The sequence below is a fragment of the Eleutherodactylus coqui genome, chromosome 4, assembly GCF_035609145.1.
Source record: "Eleutherodactylus coqui strain aEleCoq1 chromosome 4, aEleCoq1.hap1, whole genome shotgun sequence".
NCBI classification, from domain to species: domain Eukaryota; kingdom Metazoa; phylum Chordata; class Amphibia; order Anura; family Eleutherodactylidae; genus Eleutherodactylus; species Eleutherodactylus coqui.
This window is the reverse complement of record NC_089840.1, coordinates 167,968,946-167,989,213: the sequence shown is the minus strand read 5'-3', so window position 1 is coordinate 167,989,213 and position 20,268 is coordinate 167,968,946. Positions and strand designations below refer to the sequence as shown.

The 20,268-nt window shown below is 44.7% G+C and overlaps 1 protein-coding gene across 7 annotated transcripts in view; it reads left to right on the top strand.

The window, feature by feature from the left end:
* ZMIZ1 (zinc finger MIZ-type containing 1) overlaps nt 1-20,268 on the top strand; it is a 407,596-nt gene that overhangs the window by 228,941 nt on the left and 158,387 nt on the right. For 6 of the 7 annotated variants that reach the window (XM_066600362.1, XM_066600356.1, XM_066600357.1 and 3 more), the window contains one exon: nt 19,559-19,627. The exons of the other annotated variant lie outside the window; for it this stretch is intronic. The gene's annotated coding sequence lies outside the window, so the exon portion shown is untranslated. The remainder of the gene's footprint in view (nt 1-19,558; nt 19,628-20,268) is intronic. 7 annotated transcript variants of the gene reach the window in all.

The window sequence follows — 20,268 nt, the reverse complement described above, 5'->3', positions numbered from 1 at the left end:
CAATAGCAAAATACATTTGGGTTATATACAAATAGCGATAGACATTTTATACTAAATAATTATCATGTCTATCACAACACCAGTTTCTGTTGTAAATTATAGTAAAACTGCCGGATCGCAGGGGGACACTTCATTTTCAACTAAGACCTGCCAACTCTTCCCAAAAGTGGCAAGCATAACATAAAAATGATTAAAAGGTACAAATGTTTGCACAAAGGCAGCATGCACAGAAATTTTCAACTTTTTTCTTGCCAGAATTCTGGCACTGTGTGTAGTAGGTAAGTTCGCCCCGCCCCATCCTTTTTTTTTTTTTTCCGTTCTGGTGTTCAATGGCTTCCTTCTTGGTGTAGGGTGAGAAAAATTTAGCAGCATTTACATATAAGCTATGCTTCTGAAAATATTAATGCTCTTTTGCATCACATCCAATGAAATTTATTATCCTGTCCATTTTTTATTACTTTCTAATTGGCTAATAAAGTTTTCACTATAATTGGCCAAAAAAGATCAAAGTTATGACTGGTCATTACACAAGCCATTTTATTGCTGAATTTCTTATAGACAGAATCTAGTATATGACTGATTTCCAATGATAAGTCAAACACATTAGAGAAATGTTTGCCAGGACTTATTCTGACCACCAAAACACTACTACACTGCAGGTATCTATCATGCAGTACTGTGCAAAAGTTTTATACAGATGTGTCTAAAAAGGCTGCACAGTACAAATTTTTTTCCAAAAATAACAGTGTTAATTGTTTGTGCGTTAACAAAAGCAAAGTGACCGAACAAGTGAGAAATCTAAATCAAATCAATATTGGTATGACCGCCCTTTACCTTCAAAACAGCATGAATTTTTATAGATACATTTGTACGAAGTCTAGAAATTTTGTAGAATTAAACTCTGCTATATGATTAACAAATATGCCAAACAGGTGAAAATCATAATTTTTACATGTAGGTTGAAAAACCGTCAATAAAAGGGTATTGCAGGGAGAATACTACGAATGACCTATCCTAAGGATAGGTCATCAATAGTTGATCGGCTGAGGTCCATCGCTTCGGACTCTAACTGATCAGCTTAGCGGGCGCATGCTGTCACCGCATGCAAATAAACAGAGGTTTGAGCGGAAGCCTTCTCTCCGACCTCTGTGTAGTAGCCGGCGCTTGTAACTACAGGCACTACTCGTGATAATTTCAATTAGAGCTGTGCCTGCAGTTACAAATGCTGGCCACGACACAGAGGTAGCGCTGAGACTTCCACTGCTTCCCCCCCGACCTCTGTGTATTTGCGACGCTGACAGAATGCGCCCGCTCAGCTGATCGGCCAGGGTCCAGAGTGACGGACCCCAGCCGATCAACTATTGATGACCTTTCCTAAGGAGACTCCAGTGCAAATAATCGTATTTCACAGGAAAACCCCTCTAACTGAAATAAATAGCTGTGTAGGAGGCTTAAAACGTGATGAGGAACAGCCAAACTGCTACAAAGGGGAGGTTATCGAAGACTGTGTCATCACAGGTGATACACCACGGCAAGACTTTCCCAGGCAAAGCTTCAAAGCAAAGTAGCTCTTTGAGATGTAATATATAAGTTCTTTTGAAGAAGCACAAAAAAAAAGGTAACGTTGAGAAACGTAAATGCAAACTGAAGATATCCAGAAGTGCCATCAGCTCAAAACTAGGAGAAACCAGTGGGACCCAGGTACACCCATCTGCTCTTCAGAGACATCTGGCCAAAAGTGGTCTTCATAGATAAATTTCAGCCCAAAAGTCATACCTTCAACATAGAAACAAGTGAAAACGACTCAACTATGCACAACAACATAGTAACTGCGGTGCAGAAAAATAGGAGCTGCTGCTCTGGAGAGGAGTCAAAATTTGAAATTTTTGGCTGCAACAAAAGACAGTTTGTTCACCGAAGGGCTGGAGACCGTAACAATGAGTGCTAGGTAGCAGTAAAGTATGGTGGAGGTGCCTTGCAAATTTTGGGCTGCATTTCAGCAAATGGAATTGGGGATTTAGTCAAGATTGATGGTGTCCTCAATGCAGAGAAATACAGGGAGGTACTTATCTATCATGCTATACCATCAGGGAGGCATCTGATTTCGCTCCAAATTTACTCCATGGTGGTTCTCCTGCTGCAAACATCCCGCCTATGTCATTAGGAACTATCTTCAGTGTAAAGAAGAACAAGGAGTCCTGGAAGTGATTACTTGGTCCCACAGAGTCCTGTTCTCACATCATTCAGTCTCTGTGGGATTACATGAAGAGACAGAAGGATCGGAACGAGTCGACATCCACAGAAGATTTGTACTTAGTTATCCAAGATGTCTGGAACAAACTCCCTGCTGAGTGCCTTTAAAAACTGTGTGCAAATATATCAAAAAGAATTAATGCTGTTTTGAAGGCAAAGGGTGGTCACATCAAATATTGATTTGATTTAGATTTTTCTTTTGTTCAGTCACTTTGCATTTTGTTTATTGATAAAAAATAAACGATTAACACTTTATTTTTGAAACTATTACATATTACAAAATATCCTACCATGACTTCTCTGAAATACTGTGATGCAGACAAAGAGTTCACTTGAGATCTAAGCTGTTGCTGTCTTGATCACCCCGATCTTATGTACATGGAAATCACATAGAAATGCTCCCTCTTCTGGAAGGGATCCATCAAAGGGACCAGTTTTTATAAAGCTGAAAAAAGTCACACTTTGAAAACACATACAAATCCTAGTTGTATGAACCCTGAGCCGCACACAGCCCTCTGTTACTGTTTTTAGGTTATATATTCTGTATTACGTCCTACATAGAGATGAGCGAGCCTACTCGTCCGAGCTTGATGCCCGTTTGAGTATTAGGGTACTCAAGATGCTCATTACCCGAGACGAGCACCACGCAGTGTTCGAGTCACTTCCATTTTCTTCCCAGAAAATTTTGCGTTTTCTGGCCAATAGAAACACAGGGAAGGCATTACAACTTCCTCCTGTGAAGTTCCAGCCCTATCCCACCCCCCTGCAGTGAGTGGCTGGGGAGATCAGGTGACACCCGAGTATATAACTGGGGCCGGCCGCAGCTCGCCACAGATGCACGCTGAGAGACATTAGGGAAAGTGCCGTCTTGCTTTAGCTGCTATAGGGAGAGTGTTAGGCTGTTATCTTCGTCTTCAAGAACCCCAACGGTCCTTCTTAGGGCCACATCTGACCGTGTGCAGTGCTGTTGAGGCTGCTTTTAGCAGTTTTGCAAATTTATTTATTTTTTTTGTATATCGGGCGTGCAGACCATAGCGTCCACAGTCTGCAGTCATATTACTGAGTATAGGGGCAGTACTGGTGAGGCAGGGACAGTGGTGCAGGGAAAGAGATATACTGGCTATATAGGCAGTGGGCTTTTTCAAAAAAATTGGAAAAAAAAATCTTTGGGCTGCCTGTGACCGTGTTCAGTTTACTGCGTGTCTGCTGGGGGTAGTAGTCACTCATTAATACCAAGCTAGGTGTTACTGCAGCCTTGCGCATAATTTTTTCGGACTGCACTGTGCTTTCAATAACCACAGTCATCCTCCAACAGGGAAATCCATATACAGGCTATATAGGCAGTGGGCTTTTTCCCAAAAATTGGGAAAAAAATACTATATTTGGGCTGCCTGTGACCGTCTTCAGTTTACTGCGTGTCTGCTGGGGGTACTAGTAGTTGCTCATTAATACCCAGCCAAGCCTGTGACCATGTACAGTTTACTGCGTGTCTGCTGGGGGTAGTAGTCGCTCATTATTACCCAGCTAAGCGTTACAGCAGGCTTGTGCATAATTGTTTCCTGGCTCTGCTGTGTCCGTTACATGATCGCCGTCATCCCGCCAGAGGGAAACAGTATACATATATACGCTGCATACAGTGTCTGTCTGGTTTTTCACCTCAACATTTTAAAAAATTGAAGCAAAATACTTAAGGCCTACCACTGGCCTTTGGCCACTTGACTGGTTCTGCGGTGTGAATTCCAGTAGCTCAGTCATACGCACCTAGGTTTCACTACAGGCTTGCGCATAATTGTTTCCTGGTCTGCTGTGCGTTCCGTAAGCGAAGTCCGTCTCCAACTACAGGCCAATAAGCGGCACATTTAATTACAGCATTCTGTTTCTGCTCAACTCGTAATACACCATGCTGAGGGGTAGGGGTAGGCCTAGAGGACGTGGACGCGGGCGAGGACGCGGAGGCCCAAGTCAGGGTGTGGGCACAGGCCAAGCTCCTGGTCCAGGTGAATCGCAGCTGACTGCTGCGGGATTAGGAGAGAGGCACGTTTCTGGGGTCCCCAGATTCATCTTACAATTAATGGGTCCACGCGGTAGACCTTTATTAGAAACTGAGCAGTGTGAGCAGGTCCTGTCGTGGATGGCAGAAAGTGCATCCAGCAATCTATCGACCACCCAGTCTTCTACGCCATCCACTGCTGCAACTCTGAATCCTCTGGCTGCTGCTCCTCCTTCCTCCCAACCTCCTCACTCCATGAAAATGACACATTCTGAGGAGCAGGCAGACTCCCAGGAACTGTTCTTGGGCCCCTGCCCAGATTGGGCAGCAATGGTTCCTCTCCCACCGGAGGAGTTTGTTGTGACCGATGCCCAACCGTTGGAAAGTTCCCAGAGTCTGGGGATGAGGCTGGGGACTTCTGGCAACTGTCTCAAGAGCTTTCAGTGGGTGAGGAGGACGATGACGATGACACAGTTGTCTATCAGTGAGGTAGTAGTAATTTCAGTAAGTCCAAGGGAGGAGCGCACAGAGGATTCGGAGGAAGAGCAGCTGGACGATGAGGTGACTGACCCCACCTGGTTTGCTAAGCCTACTGAGGACAGGTCTTCAGAGGGGGAGGCAAGTGCAGCAGCAGGGCAGGTTGGAAGAGGCAGTGCAGTGGCCAGGGGTAGAGGCAGGGCCAGACCGAATAATCCACCAACTGTTTCCCAAAGTGCCCCCTCGCGCCATGCCACCCTGCAGAGACCGAGGTGCTCAAAGGTGTGGCAGTTTTTCACTAAGAGTGCAGACGACCGATGAACTGTGGTGTGCAAGGTTTGTCGCGCCAAGATCAGCCGGGGAGCCACCACCACCAGCCTCACCACCACCAGCATGCGCAGGCATATGATGGCCAAGCACCCCACAAGGTGGGACGAAGGCCGTTCACCGCCTCCGGTTTGCAGCACTGTCTCTCCCCCTGTGCCCCAACCTGCCACTGAGATCCAACCCCCCCTCTCAGGACACAGGCACGACCGTCTCCCGGCCTGCACCCACACCCTCACCTTCGCTGTCCTCGGCCCCATCCACCAATGTCTCTCAGCGCAGCGTCCAGCCGTCGCTAGTGCAACTGTTTGAGCGCACGTGCAAGTACGCTGCCACGCACCCGCACACTCAAGCGTTAAACGTGCACATAGCCAAATTGATCAGCCTGGAGATGCTGCCGTATAGGCTTGTGGAAACGGAGGCTTTCAAAAACATGATGGCGGCGGCCCCGCGCTACTCGGTTCCCAGTCGCCACTACTTTTCCCGATGTGCCGTCCCAGCCCTGCACGACCACGTCTCCCGCAACATTGTACGCGCCCTCACCAACGCGGTTACTGGCAAGGTCCACTTAACAATGGACATGTGAACAAGCACAGGAGGGCAGGGCCACTATATCTCCCTGACGGCACATTGGGTGAATTTAGTGGAGGCTGGGACCGAGTCAGAGCCTCGGACAGCTCACGTCCTACCCACCCCCAGAATTGTGGGCCCCAGCTCTGTGCTGGTATCTGCGGCGGTGTATGCCTCCCCCTCCTCCTCCGTCAGCAGTATGTCGCCAGCAGTCGGTGTCGCACAGCGGTGGCCAAACATCAGAAGGCCGTGCTGAAACTACTCAGCTTAGGAGAGAAGAGGCACACGGCCCACGAACTGCTGCAGGGTCTGACAGAGCATACCGACCGCTGGCTTTCGCCGCTGAGCCTCCAACCGGGCATGGTCGTTTGTGACAACGGCCGTAACCTGGTGGTGGCTCTGCAGCTCAGCAGCCTCACGCACGTGCCATGCCTGGCCCCTCGTCTTTAATTTGGTGGTTCAGTGGTTTCTGAAAAGCTACCCACTCTTGTCAGACCTCCTCGGAAAGGTGCGCCGGGTCAGCGCACATTTCCGCAACTCCAAGACGGACGCTGCCACCCTGCGGACCCTGCAACATCGGTTTAATCTGCCAGTGCACCGACTGCTGTGCGACGTGCCCACACGGTGGAACTCTACGCGCCACATGTTGGCCAGGCTCTATGAGCAGCGTAGAGCTATAGTGGAATACCAACTCCAACATGGGCGGTGTAGTGGGAGTCAGCCTCCTCAATTCTTTACAGAAGAGTGGGCCTGGTTGGCAGACATCTGCCAGGTCCTTGGAAACTTTGAGGAGTCTACCCAGATGGTGAGCGGCGATGCTGCAATCATTAGCGTCACCATTCCTCTGCTATGCCTCTTAAGAAGTTCCCTGCAAAGCATAAAGGCAGGCGCTTTGCGCTCGGAAACGGAGGCGGGGGAAGACAGTATGTCGCTGGATAGTCAGAGCACCCTCCTGTCTATATCTCAGCGCGTTTTGGAGGAGGAGGAGGAGGGGGAGGAGCATGAGGAGGAGGGGGAAGAGACACCTTGGCCCACTGCTGAGGGTACCCATGCTGCTTGCCTGTCATCCTTTCAGCGTGTTTGGCCTGAGGAGGAGGAGGATCCTGAAAGTGATCTTCCTAGTAAGGACAGCCATGTGTTGCGTACAGGCACTCTGGCACACATGGCTGACTTAATGTTAGGATGCCTTTCTCGTGACCCTCGCGTTAGACGCATTCTGGCCACTACGGATTACTGGGTGTACACACTGCTCAACCCACGGTATAAGGAGAACCTTTCCACTCTCATACCCAAAGAGGAAAGGGGTTCGAGAGTGATGCTATACCACAGGACCCTGGTGGACAAACTGATGGTAAAATTCCCATCCGACAGCGCTAGTGGCAGAAGGTGCAGTTCCGAGGGCCAGGTAGCAGGGGAGGCGCGGAGATCAGGCAGCATGTACAGCGCAGGCAGGGGAACACTCTCCAAGGCCTTTGCCAGCTTTATGGCTCTCCAGCAAGACTGTGTCACCGCTCCCCAGTCAAGGCTGAGTCGGCGGGAGCTAGCGTCTTGTCAGAGAGGGTGTTTAGTGCGGCTGGGGGAATCATCACGGATAAGTGTACCCACCTGTCAACTGACAGCGCTGACAGGCTTACACTCATAAAGATGAACAAAGCCTGGATTTCCCCAGAGTTCTCTTCTCCACCAGCGGACAGCAGCGGTACCTAAACAATACGTAGGCTGCACCCGCGGATGGAAGCAGCGTTCTCTATCACCATAAAAAACGGGGACCTTTTAGCTTCATCAATCTGTGTATTATATTCATCCTCCTCCTCCTGCTCCTCCTCCTGAAACCTCACGTAATCACGCCGAACGGGCAATTTTTCTTAGGCCCACAAGGCTCAGTCATATTACTTTTGTAAACAATGTTTATACGTTTCAATTCTCATTAAAGCGTTGAAACTTGCACCTGAACCAATTTTTATTTTAACTGGGCTGCCTCCAGGCCTAGTTACAAATTAAGCCACAGTAACCAAAGCGATTAATGGGTTTCACCTGCCCTCTTGGTTGGGCATGGGCAATTTTTCTGAGGTACATTAGTACTGTTGGTACACCAATTTTTTGGGGCCCTCGCCTACAGTGTAATCCTAGTAAATTTTATGGGCTTCGCCTGCACTCATGCTACAGCAAGGTGTGTGGGGTTGGCCTACACTTTTGCTACATAAATATAACTGGGGCCTTGTCTATACTGCAACTACTGAAATGTGAAAGAGACTGTTATCTCCCTAAACTGCTGCAATGGGAATGTTACTGTGGCCTGTCTAGACTGCTACTACTACTGAAATGGAACTAATACTGTGCTCCCCCTATACTGCTGCTTCGGAATTGTTACTGGGGCCTGTCTTGACTGCTACTATTACTGAAATGGAACTATGACTGTGCTCCCCCTATACTGCTGCTAGTGATATGTTACTGGGGCCTGTCTAGACTGCTACTACTACTGAAATGGAACTAATACTGTGCTCCCCCTATACTGCTGCTAGTGATATGTTACTAGGGCCTGTCTAGACTGCTACTACTACTCAAATGGAACTAATACTGTGCTCCCCCTATACTGCTGCTTTGGAATTGTTACTGGGGCCTGTCTTGACTGCTACTATTACTGAAATGGGCGGTTGGGCAGCATGTTACCCAGGAGAAGTGGCAGCGGAGTGTCATGCAGGCAGTGATTGTGCTTTGTTGGAGGTAGTGTGGTGCTTACTTAAGGTATGCCTTGCTAATGAGGGTTTTTCAGAAGTAAAAATTGTTGGAGGGAGGGGGCACTCTTGCCGCTATTGTGGCTTAATAGTGGGACCTGGGAACTTGAGATGCAGCCCAACATGTAGCCCCTCGCCTGCCCTATCCGTTTCTGTGTCGTTCCCATCACTTTCTTGAATTTCCCAGATTTTCACAAATGAAAACCTTAGCGAGCATAGGTCCCATACAAAAATACTCGGGTCACCCATTGACTTCAATGGGGTTCGTTACTCGAAACGAACCCTCGAGCATCGCGGGAAGTTCGACTCGAGTAACGAGCACCCGAGCATTTTGGTGCTCGCTCAACTCTAGTCCTACATTATTTATTGCACTTTTATCATTTTAGATTTTACTTTCAATATGTAGCATTCATAAAGCAAGAGGTATCAAAATATATTGCTTGTTCAATGTGGCCCCAAATTAAGGGATGTATTTTTAAGATTTAACCATGTTTGATCCGTAGCCGCCAGCTGATGTTCCCTGTCCCTCATAGATGCAAATTCTTACCCTTCAGCTGCTTCTCTCTCTTAGCAGTCAGTACATAGCAGGTTTCGATGATCGGCTGCTCTTCCTTCCCCAGGGCTCTCCTGGCTTTTGTGTCATGTCACTAGTATAGAAGCTGTGAGATCCCTAGGGAAAAGCAGTGGATTACCGAGTTTTAATGTGTGCCTAGAAGAGAGCCGACTGATGGATAAGAGTTGTCACCTATGGGCAGGGAAGGGAGCATTCTTATATACAGTGTCTATGTTTGTAAAACATACAAATATTATATATATATATATATATATATATATATATATATATATATAATATTTGTATGTATATGTATATATAATAGAATGCTGTGAGGTTGAAAGACATAGACTAGCGGTTATATAATGTGGGAGGAGAGAGAAAGTAGTGTCGGGGTGACTTACATACTGGGTGGAGACACACACTGGGTATCCTAGTAGTTGTGGGCCTTCAGAAGACTCACAGGGCTGCCATGTATTTCTCCTTATTAAGACATGCCTATGGCACATTTTAATAGATGGCCTCCTTAGGAGACATTTTTTTAACAAAGTAAAAAGCATTGAGAACATTTTTTTTATATATAGCGTAACAAATTAAGGATATTAAAGTAAAGAAAAAAATCCTGCATTTAAAATAAAAACATGCATTTTGATTTGCTGCATCCTTAAAAGTTTGATATATCAAAATAATGCAGTTTATTGTCCCGCACAATGAATGTTGTCAGAAATAAAAATGCAATTTTTATTGCATTGAAGAATTGCAGTTTTTTTAAAAATCATTCTGTCTCCGAGAAAGAAATGTAATGAAAAGCTACCCAAAAGACGCATGTACCCCAAAATTGTACCAATAAAAACTACAGGGCATCCTGCAATAAACGAGCCCTGGAAATGGAAAAATTTAAAACTAAAAATATTTGGGGTCAACAGATGACAGATTTTTTTTTTAAAAAGGTATTTTTTATAAGCTGTACTACATTAAAAGAAACTATATAAATTTAGTATTACTGTAATTGTATTGACCTGTAGAATAAAGATGTCATTTTTACTGCACCATGAATGCTATAAAAGCAAATCGCCCAAAATGACATAATTGAGTTTTTTTCAATTCTCCCCACTTGGAAAACTTCTAAAAATTTCTAATACATTATACAGTATTATAAATGGCACCATTATAAATATAACTGGTCCTGCAAAAAAACAAGCCCTCATGTAGTTATGCAGGAAATTTCTCGCTCTCCCCCACCCCTCTCCAATTACTTTACACAGCGGCTGTTCAGTATTGAACAGCTACTGTTTCCACTGAACAATCATCGTTCAGGATTTTATGCAACTTAAACAATGAGCTGATCGTTCAGAGTAAACAGCAGCCATTCAGTACTGAACACCCGCAATGTTAAGTCAATGGAGAGAGGTGGGGGGAAGAGCGAGGAGTGAAATCTCCAGCTGCCCCACCACGAGCCAATGATGCTCGCTCCTGTGCAACAGCACAGGAGCGAGTACATGTGGGGATGAGTGTCGGGCATTGTTAGCCCGACAGTCATCCAGTGTAAATTGGGCATAAAAGGGAATCTGTCAGCTGTTCACGCTTCCTGAAACCTAGGTCAGATATATACACTGTATTGCATTTTGTAGTTTGATTCCGAATGGCACTCCAAGTCATGAGTGTTGCCATGCTGCCCTCTCATCGCCTGCATCAGAGTGACAGCTCTCTCCCTGCTTGTGTGCAGGAGCCCTCGAAGAGGACAACTCCCCTTCCTATGTTCCCAGCCTCTACTGGGCGGCATCTAGTGGAATGAAACAGGTGGTGTAAAGACCTCCTCACACCACCTATGTCACCCAGAAAGCAGTGGGGCAGAGTGTGAGCAGGGCTGCCCTCAATGCCACTGCCACACTGAATTGTATCCATGTCTTAAAGATGTAGATACATTTAGGTTCAGGGAATCCTGCGCAATTTTGTCGCCTGTTTGAAGCCTAAGGTCCCTCTAACACACAGACGAGGCAAAGCACCGCTATTTTACTTTTGTCTTTACAGCGTGTTTTAGTGCACCCCATCACTGTGATGGGTGATCAGGTGCGCTAAATAGCCAAAGATGGAGCAGATAGCGCTCGAAAATCACAGTGCTGGAAGGCACTTCCAGCACCGCGATCGAGGGCATGTCTGCAAGGCCCCATTGATTTCAATGGGAGCGTTATACCGCGATTACCGTGGCATTCAGAACGCTGTGTCAATCGCGGTAAAAAGGGACTGTGTGAGAGATGGCTTAAGCCACTATCACACATGCACTTTTTCCAGTGCTTAGCGCTGCACTGAAAACAGTGTTAAACACTGTCAGACGCTACCATTGATTTCCATAGGGCTTCTCAGACATGCACTAAAACGCAGTGTTTTTTGTAATGCTGCATTTTTCAAGCGCTGTCTGTTGTATTTTCATGCTTTTATGCATTTTAAAACGCAATGCTTTGCCCATTTAAATACATGGGGTATAATGTGGTTACTGGGTTTTTGACTGCGTTTTTTTTCAGTTCTGGCATTATCAGCTTGTTTGGATGCGTTTATAACTGTGTTGAAAACGCAGGCAAACACAGTCAAAAACACATGTCAAAGCAGCTGAAAACACAGTAAGCACTGCGTAAAAAAATGCAGCATTCTTATAAGTGCCTGTGTGCATGCGGCCCGAGGGTGGAAGAAAAATAGCCAGCATGTGTTTAAGACTATAAGATGCACTTATTGGTAAGGAAAAGAAGCCTTGCTGAAAAGTGGCTGCATCTTAGGCCTCATGTCCACGGGGAAAATCAGGTCCGCTACGGATTCTTAATGTAGAATCCATAGCGGGTCCCTCCTGCCCCGCGGACATGAGGCCTAAAAATCAGAATAAACTCACCTGCTCCGGATGATGCGGATCTTCCTTCCTTCGCGGACGGATCTTTTTTCTTCAGCCCAGCAGATGTGCTCTGCTCGCCGGCAGTGTGCCGCGCGCATGCGCCGGGCACATCCGCCGGGCCGATGAAAGAAGAGCCGGCCGCAAAGAAGGGAAGAACCGCCTGGAACAGGTGAGTTTAATTCTGGTACGGGTCTCCCGCGGATCCGGACGGACGGCTTCCATAGAAGCCTGCGGGAGCCGTCCCCGCGGGAGACCCGCACGAAAATGGAGCATGTCCATATTTTTTCCCGCACGCGTATCTGCGCCTGACGGGAAAAATGACATCCGCAGGTATTTGACTGTCTGCGGGTGTCCAATGCATCCCTATGGGGCGCGGATCCGCGTGTGGGAGAAACGCTGCAGTTTTTAGGCCCATGGACATGAGGCCTCCTACAACAAAGTCCCCCCTGCAAGTCCCCTAAATGTAGCCAACCACAGTAATATAGGTCTGCCGGACATTTCTGATGTCACGATCATGTGACCTGATCATAGCAATCCTAGTACCCGGCCAGCATGATTGCAGGGCTAACACTGACATCTTCAATAACTTTATTAACTATTAAACAGAGCTTGTTGTGTAAATATGTGCTGTGTGGAGCATGTCATTAACGGAGTAAGGCTGCCTGTCCACGGGCGATGATCCGCCGGCGATTTATCACGCTGTTCGAAACTATCCATAGAGTTGCTATGGAAAGCGCAGCACCAGCGTCCACGTCCATCAAAACAATTCTCCGCTCGTGGGATTTAAATTGCGATTCTCCGCGGTGAGCCTATCTATTATATAGGCTCACTGAGGAGACCTGTCAGCTCTCCCCCCTCGTCCCCCGCGGTGGAATATTGCTAGTGATATTCCGCCTCGGCCGTGGACAGGGGGCCTAAAGTATTTAAAGCCGTTTTTTGAGTAATATTTTAATTTAATTGTTTAAACTATCCTGGCTGTGTTAAAAAAATTAGGCGTACTCGACCCTGAGCCGCGGATATCTTGGATTGGTGAGCACAGGCTTTTTTATGCTGATTTTTGGATATGGTCAGCACGATTTCAAAAATGTACTCAGAAAATGCTTTAAAAAAAAAAAGACAAAGCAGGACAAGCAGACATGTTAGGCCTCTTTCACACGAGGGTGTTTGCGCAGCTAAGTTACAAGGGCAAAAAAATCACGACTATTAGAACCACTGGGTTCAGACAAAAGAATTTTAAGCGTGGAAAAAAAACACACCTAAAGTAATAGGACATGAGCGACTGAAACCCTGCAACTGAGATTCCCTGCTGCATGAAAAGATAGGACCGGACCTAACTTTGGTGCGCGGTGCGCAGGAGTTTCCATGGGGAGCAGGACAAAAAGGGAGGGGGAGGGAGCTTAGCTGCGTCCAACACTTGAAAAAGAAGACCGGTGTCTGTAGTTTAGACACTAGAAGTCATTTGGAGGATTTCTGCCGACCGAGGGAATTCCGAACAGCAGCGCATTCTTCCTGCAACACGCAGCTCCCGATCGTGTGAATGGACAATTTCACCGTTATTAAGCTCATGGCTTGATTACGGGAAATTGTCCATTAATGCAATTTTTTTCGTGCACTTAGCTGCAATTTTTTTGCGCAGGTAACTTTGGCATGTGAAAGAGGCCTTACACGGATATTTACATGGATAGCAAAATCTAATTCGGTATTTAAATATGCCATTGCAATTTGTTTCAATGATTAAAAGAGGAGGACATGCTAAGTGTAATAGGAGTGGAATTTTAGCTACTAACTCCCCACCTATTCTAGAATGCCAAAGAAGTAGGTTCTAAGCTAGAGCAGTAAAGTGAGCTGTAGGGACCCCTCCACTTCCTCAGACCACCAGGGGAACTTTCATTAGTGTGAAATATTTTTTCCCCATGCATTTCATTATCTAAACCTGGAGTATGTCTGAGGCCTCGTTCACACGAGTGTGGTTTTAGCGCAGAAAAGGCACGTGAAAGGATCACAGCTACACTGCACTAAAATAGCGTGAACGGGTGATTTCCAGCTAGTAAGTCTCAAGCTTATTTAGCTGTGAAATTGCCCGTTCACACGATCAGGAGCTGCATGGTGCGTAGAAGTCAATGTAAACTCCCGCGCATCGCGCACCAAATAGAGGTCAGGTCCTATCTTTTCGCAGCACAGTCCTTATATGCGAACTTTGCACACGCACATATTTTTTTTATTAGGTGTGAGCTTTTTGCACAACAAAAACTTCATGTGAACGCTTCTATAGGAAACCATTGGTTCTATTAGATGCGATCTTTTCACGCACCTATAAGGCGCTAAAACCACGCTCTTGTGAACGAGGCCTTATAGTCCAACAAGTCTGGTGATAATGTTTTACTCTTGCAGATAATTACAAATTAATTACAGCTCTAATATTTATTGTACTCTCTTTGCACTTGTTTGCACTGTGCTGTTGCATTTGGTGCCAAGGTGTTGTCGTTATTTATAAATCGGTTACACAGCTAAAATGGCAATTAGTGGCAATTAAAATTGTAAGCCACCGACATTATAAAGGGAAAAGCAGCATTGTGCTGTCCTTAGCCTAAAACACAAATAACACTGCCCCGTTGATGAAATGTAGTGAAGAGCAGGGTTACACACAGCAGCAAATTAGAGAGAAGCTATTTGTTGTTGTTTTTTTAAGTTAAAAAAAGTAGTGATCTGGTTTGCTCTTTTTTATTTTGGTGGTCTGTTCCTTTCAGAATCAGGTTTGTTACCCTCGGAGCCCTTTTACCCAGAACGATTATCGTTCAAAAAATCTTTGGATCATGCGAATTTGAACGATAATAGTTCAGTGCAAACTCGGCGACCGATTGAACAACAAATTTATTCGCGGCTCATTCGCCCATTTTCTGCAATAATTGTTTGCTCATCGTTGCGTGTGAACAGCGATCGTTTCGTTATTCAGTGAATGTGAATGACTGAATGCACCTGTGAACTATTTATCTGCCTGTATATACAGACTGCATGGGAGAATGAGCAAACTCTGTAATAGTGTGAATGATTTATCGTTCCGTGTAAAAGGAGCCTTAGATGAACGTGACCTTTGGGAGGGAGCAGGTCAGTATAAAAAAAATATCCATCCCCCGGCTCCCCGTCGTGTGCCCAACAGCACCAGAACTTGGTTTATGTGGGACATGATGGGTTTGGTTTAAATAGTCTTACATTTTCAATAGTAGTCGTCACTCAGTTGTCCCAGGTCATTAAATGTTAAAGCGGAATTTTAGGCACAGCTCAGGTTGGGTTTCTCCAAGGCTGTTGATACCTCTCAGCTTCCCTTACCTGCTTGGCAGCTTGTTTTGGATGTCGTGGTGGCAGTCCATGTAGCCTGGCGCTTGTTTCAGGCACTGAGCCATGCCACATAAGCAGAACGCACAGCTGGGTTCTCCAGAAGCAGATGCTGAATGGGTCACAAGGTGACATACTGTATAAAGTCAGTTTAAAGTTTTCCCTTTAAATCTATAGAGCCTCGTGTGGCGCAGAGTGTAAGCTCTTGCCTACGACCTGAAGGTTGCAAGTTCTCAATCCCCGTGTGAATCAGGTAGCTGGCTTGAGGTTGACTCAGCCTTCCATCCTTCTGAGGTCGGTAAAATAAGAACCCAGCTTGGTGGGGGGTAATAAGTAATAATTACCTGAAAACGCTGCGGAATAAGTTGGCGCTATACAAATACCAAGATTTATTTATTAAATCTCTCTTGCCATGCACCATGTTATGTCCCATGTGCCGTACCACCATTAAAGTACAGGATAATGGAAAGCTAGTCTCTTCCTTTGCAGTTCAGTGGAAAAAACTATTTTATTGTTTAAAATTCCAGTAATTAAACTTCTTTTGAGAAGGAGAGCCTCTTCATCAGTTACGCTGGGATATAGACCGCAAATACTGCGGTTGATCAGTGGATGAAGTTTGCAAGACATTATAACATTAGACATTAGTGGCAATAACAGGGCTGTACCAACCGGCTAACTGGCACTGGTATAGCCTTGTTGTTGCCACTGCTGCCAGATTTATAAGGTTTTGTGGTTCGCTATAGATCAATTGCATTATATGCTGCAGTATATCCCAGCTAACTGATGAAGAGGCTTTCTGTCGCAAAATGTGTTTTATTGCTGGAATTTTAAATAATAAAAAATATTTATTTCCACCGAACTGCTTAATGGACCTTTCTTTGGACGGCTGCGCTGCGCACCAGGTTCTTTTTTTTGCAGTTGTTTTCCAGAAGCAATGACAACTACTGCCACAAGGAGTGCTCTGCCTTACGTACTATACCTCATAGGAGCAGTATAAATGCATATACTGGCAGAGCAGGTAAGTGGCAGCTGCCAAGGGTTGTTTTGTGAGACTTACCTGCTCTGCCAGGGTTCTTGGAGTTGTGACTCTCTGGAAGAGTAATGGACATACTGGTATTTAAAATCTTTCTCTGTTACATAACATAATACATATCTTCTTCCGATCTATAGTCTCCTGTGCAGTAATTACCAGTGGTCTGCAAACTACCTGGGACAACTTACCATCCACATTGCCTTACAGCTCCATGCTTGGACTTCTTATTTCAGCCTGAAAGCCATAGCCCCTCTTCGAATATTAGTTAAACAGAGCAGAGGGATGAGCAGCTGCCAGAAGCCTTTGGTGATGCTGATCTCCACATGAAACAGTAAGAAGAATCTATCTTGTTTGCCCCATGACAGCAGCCTACTAGCAATGGTCATGTCAGGCCCAATAGACATTAGATTGTCTACATGATATCCGCAGCAAAAAACGTAATGTACTGGATATGGATCGCTTAATAGAAATGACAATCGGCCTTGGAGCCACAGCTTTTGGTTAGCAGTTGAAGAGCTCATACCAAAACATGATCTTTATATTTTTTATTACAGCACTTCCCTGTTATGTGTACTTTCCTGTGTTCTATGGATTTAGAGTAACTTTCTTGTTTAACCCTTGGTATTGAATGTGGGACATTGAAACATAGTATGCACTGTGGGATCATTTTAAAAGACAAAAAACCTTAAGGCCTTGTTTTGTGTAGTATAAAATGTACATATTGTTTTAATTTATAAAACGGTGTATATCTACATATCCTTAAACTTTTAATCTGACAAGGGGTGGGGGTTAAAAAAAGGCTGCATCACTAACTACGGACTGAACTTTCTTCCCTTTTTTGCTGCCTTTTTCATTTGTCATTTAAAATAATTTAAATTAATGTAGAAAATGGGATGACAGTTTCCCTTTGCCCTATAGCTATACAGCTTCCATGAGCCATCTAAAAGCACATTAGCAGTCTGTTCATAGACCACTGATTATCTAATCTGATGACTGCAGGACAGCATATTCCACATATCCTATCACAATTACCAGTGCGGGAGCATCCAGCCCTGGACTGATTCTTGTATGTAAAGGATGGCGCAAGCTGCAAATTGGTGGTCACTGTAATTACCAGAATTAAGCTATATTTATGCACAGATTGCCAACTGGTGTCTTTACACAAGGGTTAACTGGAGCAGCGGAGAAACACAACATTTGCATGGCCTGTTGGCAGATATCCGGCTCTCCTCCAGCTCCCCACTGATATCCCTGCTGCTGAGGTGTAGATTCATGACTTGTATTCCCTCCACCCTCCAGGATAACAATTGTGGCATTGTTCTAGAGGATCTGCTCTACTGTTCACAGGCATCCTCCACAACTTCTCTGAAGAGAACATAAAGCTGCCTTGGTGTGTCGAAGTGCTGGGGAGCAATGCTTTATTAGGAGATGATTGTCCAGGATTTGAGGAGCACACGGGGTGCGGGGAGCACTCGTCCTCTCTGACCTTGTGTTGTGCCTTAAAGACATTCTCTGTTTTGAGAAGGGAATAACTTTTTTTTTTTGTAATACTGGCAAAAGAACAGTGCTGGCAATTAACAGGAATACCTGCAAATATTTTATTAATTAAAATGTCCACATTACCGGTTGCCAGAGGACGGTTAGCTATAGGAGCATTTTATCTAATTTCTTCTAGTAAACATGTTAAAGCCTCACTTACTATTGAAATAGATTTATATTTACTGAAATTCCGTTTTTTTTTAGTTAGCGCTTCTACTGACAGCTTCTTGTCCGTGAATATGACTTATGTAAACAAGCAGTGCCACCATCCTCTAATATAGCAGTAAGAATAGTACTACGGGGTGTTTTCACCACTGATTATTTTGGAAAACCAGAGTATGTTGTTAGCTCAATTATTTAATCTGAAGCTTTAGTTTATGCCAAGTAAACTATTACATTGATCCATTTTCGACTGCATTTGTGCTGGCTAATAATCCTGCAGCCTGTATCATGTGAATGGAACACAGAGGCAGTTCAAATGCTGGGTGGATGAAAATAAATATTCCCCTTTTAAAATAATGTTGTTTTTAGGCACAATTTTCTATGACAAATGATTTATTAATATATCTTTATAGTGGTCAGAGCTCTTTTTTTGTCATAGAGCACCAAATTTATAATATACAGGAATGTTAAAAGTCTGCCACCACTAGGGGGAGCTTAATGTATACTATTTCAATATTGAGCTCTGTTATAAATGACATGCAGTAAACCTTTATGATTCCCCCCATTGGTGGCAGAATTTTATCAACTAACTAATTAGTAATGTAATAGGCTAATTAATAATATAATATTTATATTGCACCAACATATTCCGCAGAACTTTACAAATTGGGAAAAATGTACAGAAATAGGTCATAACTACACGTTTATACAATGGATTTGGATATGTTAAACAGACAAAGCTCCAACCAGGTAAATTAAGGAAATTTTGAACCATTAAGGTAAAAAAAGAGTGGACATTAACTTTAAAAAGGTTTTCCTATCAAAGACTTTTATAATTAAGTAAATGCACCATAAAGAGCAGAGACCGCCCACAATTGTATCTGGATGTTATGCCATGAAAGTATTGTCATCGGTATCGTCCACAATGGTGATGGGTACAACTATAGCCGATTATACAAAAAAATTACTAATATTGCAGTTCCTCATCAGCTGCCCCCAAACTACAAGCTTCCCTTTAGGAAATGCTTCTATCTGTCTATCGTATAACATTCACAGAGAACTCCATTTAATATTGCTATTTATAAATTGAAATATATTGATTAAAATAGAATCCATCAATTCTCTAGAAATGGATTACGGTAGATGATTTCTCATAGGGGATTGATTTGGTTCACAAATGACTTATAAATAGAGATGAGCGAACCTACTCGGCCACGCCCCTTTTTCGCCCGAGCACCGCGATTTTCGAGTACTTCCGTACTCGGGTGAAAAGATTCGGGGGGCGCTGTGTGTGAGTGGGGGGTTGCAGCGGGGAGTGGGTGGGAGAGGGAGAGAGAGAGGGCTCCCCCCTGTTCCCCGCTGCTACCCCCCGCTCCGCCACGCCTCCCCCCGCCCCCCGAATCTTTTCACCAGAGTACGGAAGTACTCGAAAATCGCGGTGCTCGATCGAGTAATTACTCGAAACGAGTAGGTTTGCTCATCTCTACTTATAAATTTAATGCATTTCTACTCCTATAGATTGGTGTGGTCCTTAGTAGGGGAGCCTTATTTTGGCTAGATCGGCTTTTACTGCTAAACATTGGTCATTTTGCGTTCAGTCTCCTTCAGGCGCACAAGTGTTGCCTAAAAGTGTTTTGTAACACTGAGATCCTGTATAATTTCTGTAACATTGCAGTAGCTAATGTATTTGTCTTCCAATTTATTTTAGGAGAATGGAGTTAGACAAGTGAAAGACAGAAAGGAAGCCTGAAGGGGAAAAGTGCATTGGGAAATGCAAGTGAGTGTCTCTTCCAAACGCCCTAAAGTTAGGTGACGAAGCGAAAAAACCTTTACCTTCATTACTGTGACTTGTCGAAACAATTGGTATCTTGTAAATTAATGCTGTGCTGATCAAAGCTTGCAAATTCTCCTATATTGATAATTGTTTATGCTTGGTAAGTGTCCAATGAAGTCCTAATAATTTGCTGCGTGACATAATGTATGGAAGATTTATCGGATGTTAAAGGTGTTGAAATAAATAATGTCACAGGGGATATATGAATTGACTCACCCCCATAGGGCACACAGCTGAATCCAGGTAGGGCTTAATGCATAGAAGAAGATATTGTCTCGGCTGACAGGTAATACAAAACCATAAACAATAGTAGTTGCACTCTAGCACCAGACGAGAATTATAAACCATCCTTCTTTATTAGTACCTGATGCGTGCATTTCAGAAAGCAGTGACTAAGAGTCTAGTGTTGATGTGAAACATGATTTACAGAAAAAGCCAAAAATACAATACCTGAAGGTCTGCAAAGCAGACACTGTCGCCATAGGCACGATCGCCATAAGGCAGGCACAATCGCCGTAGGGCAGGCGCAATGGCCATAAGCCCTGGAGATATGCAGTCAGCCAGACAATAATGTGGAGGAGCAG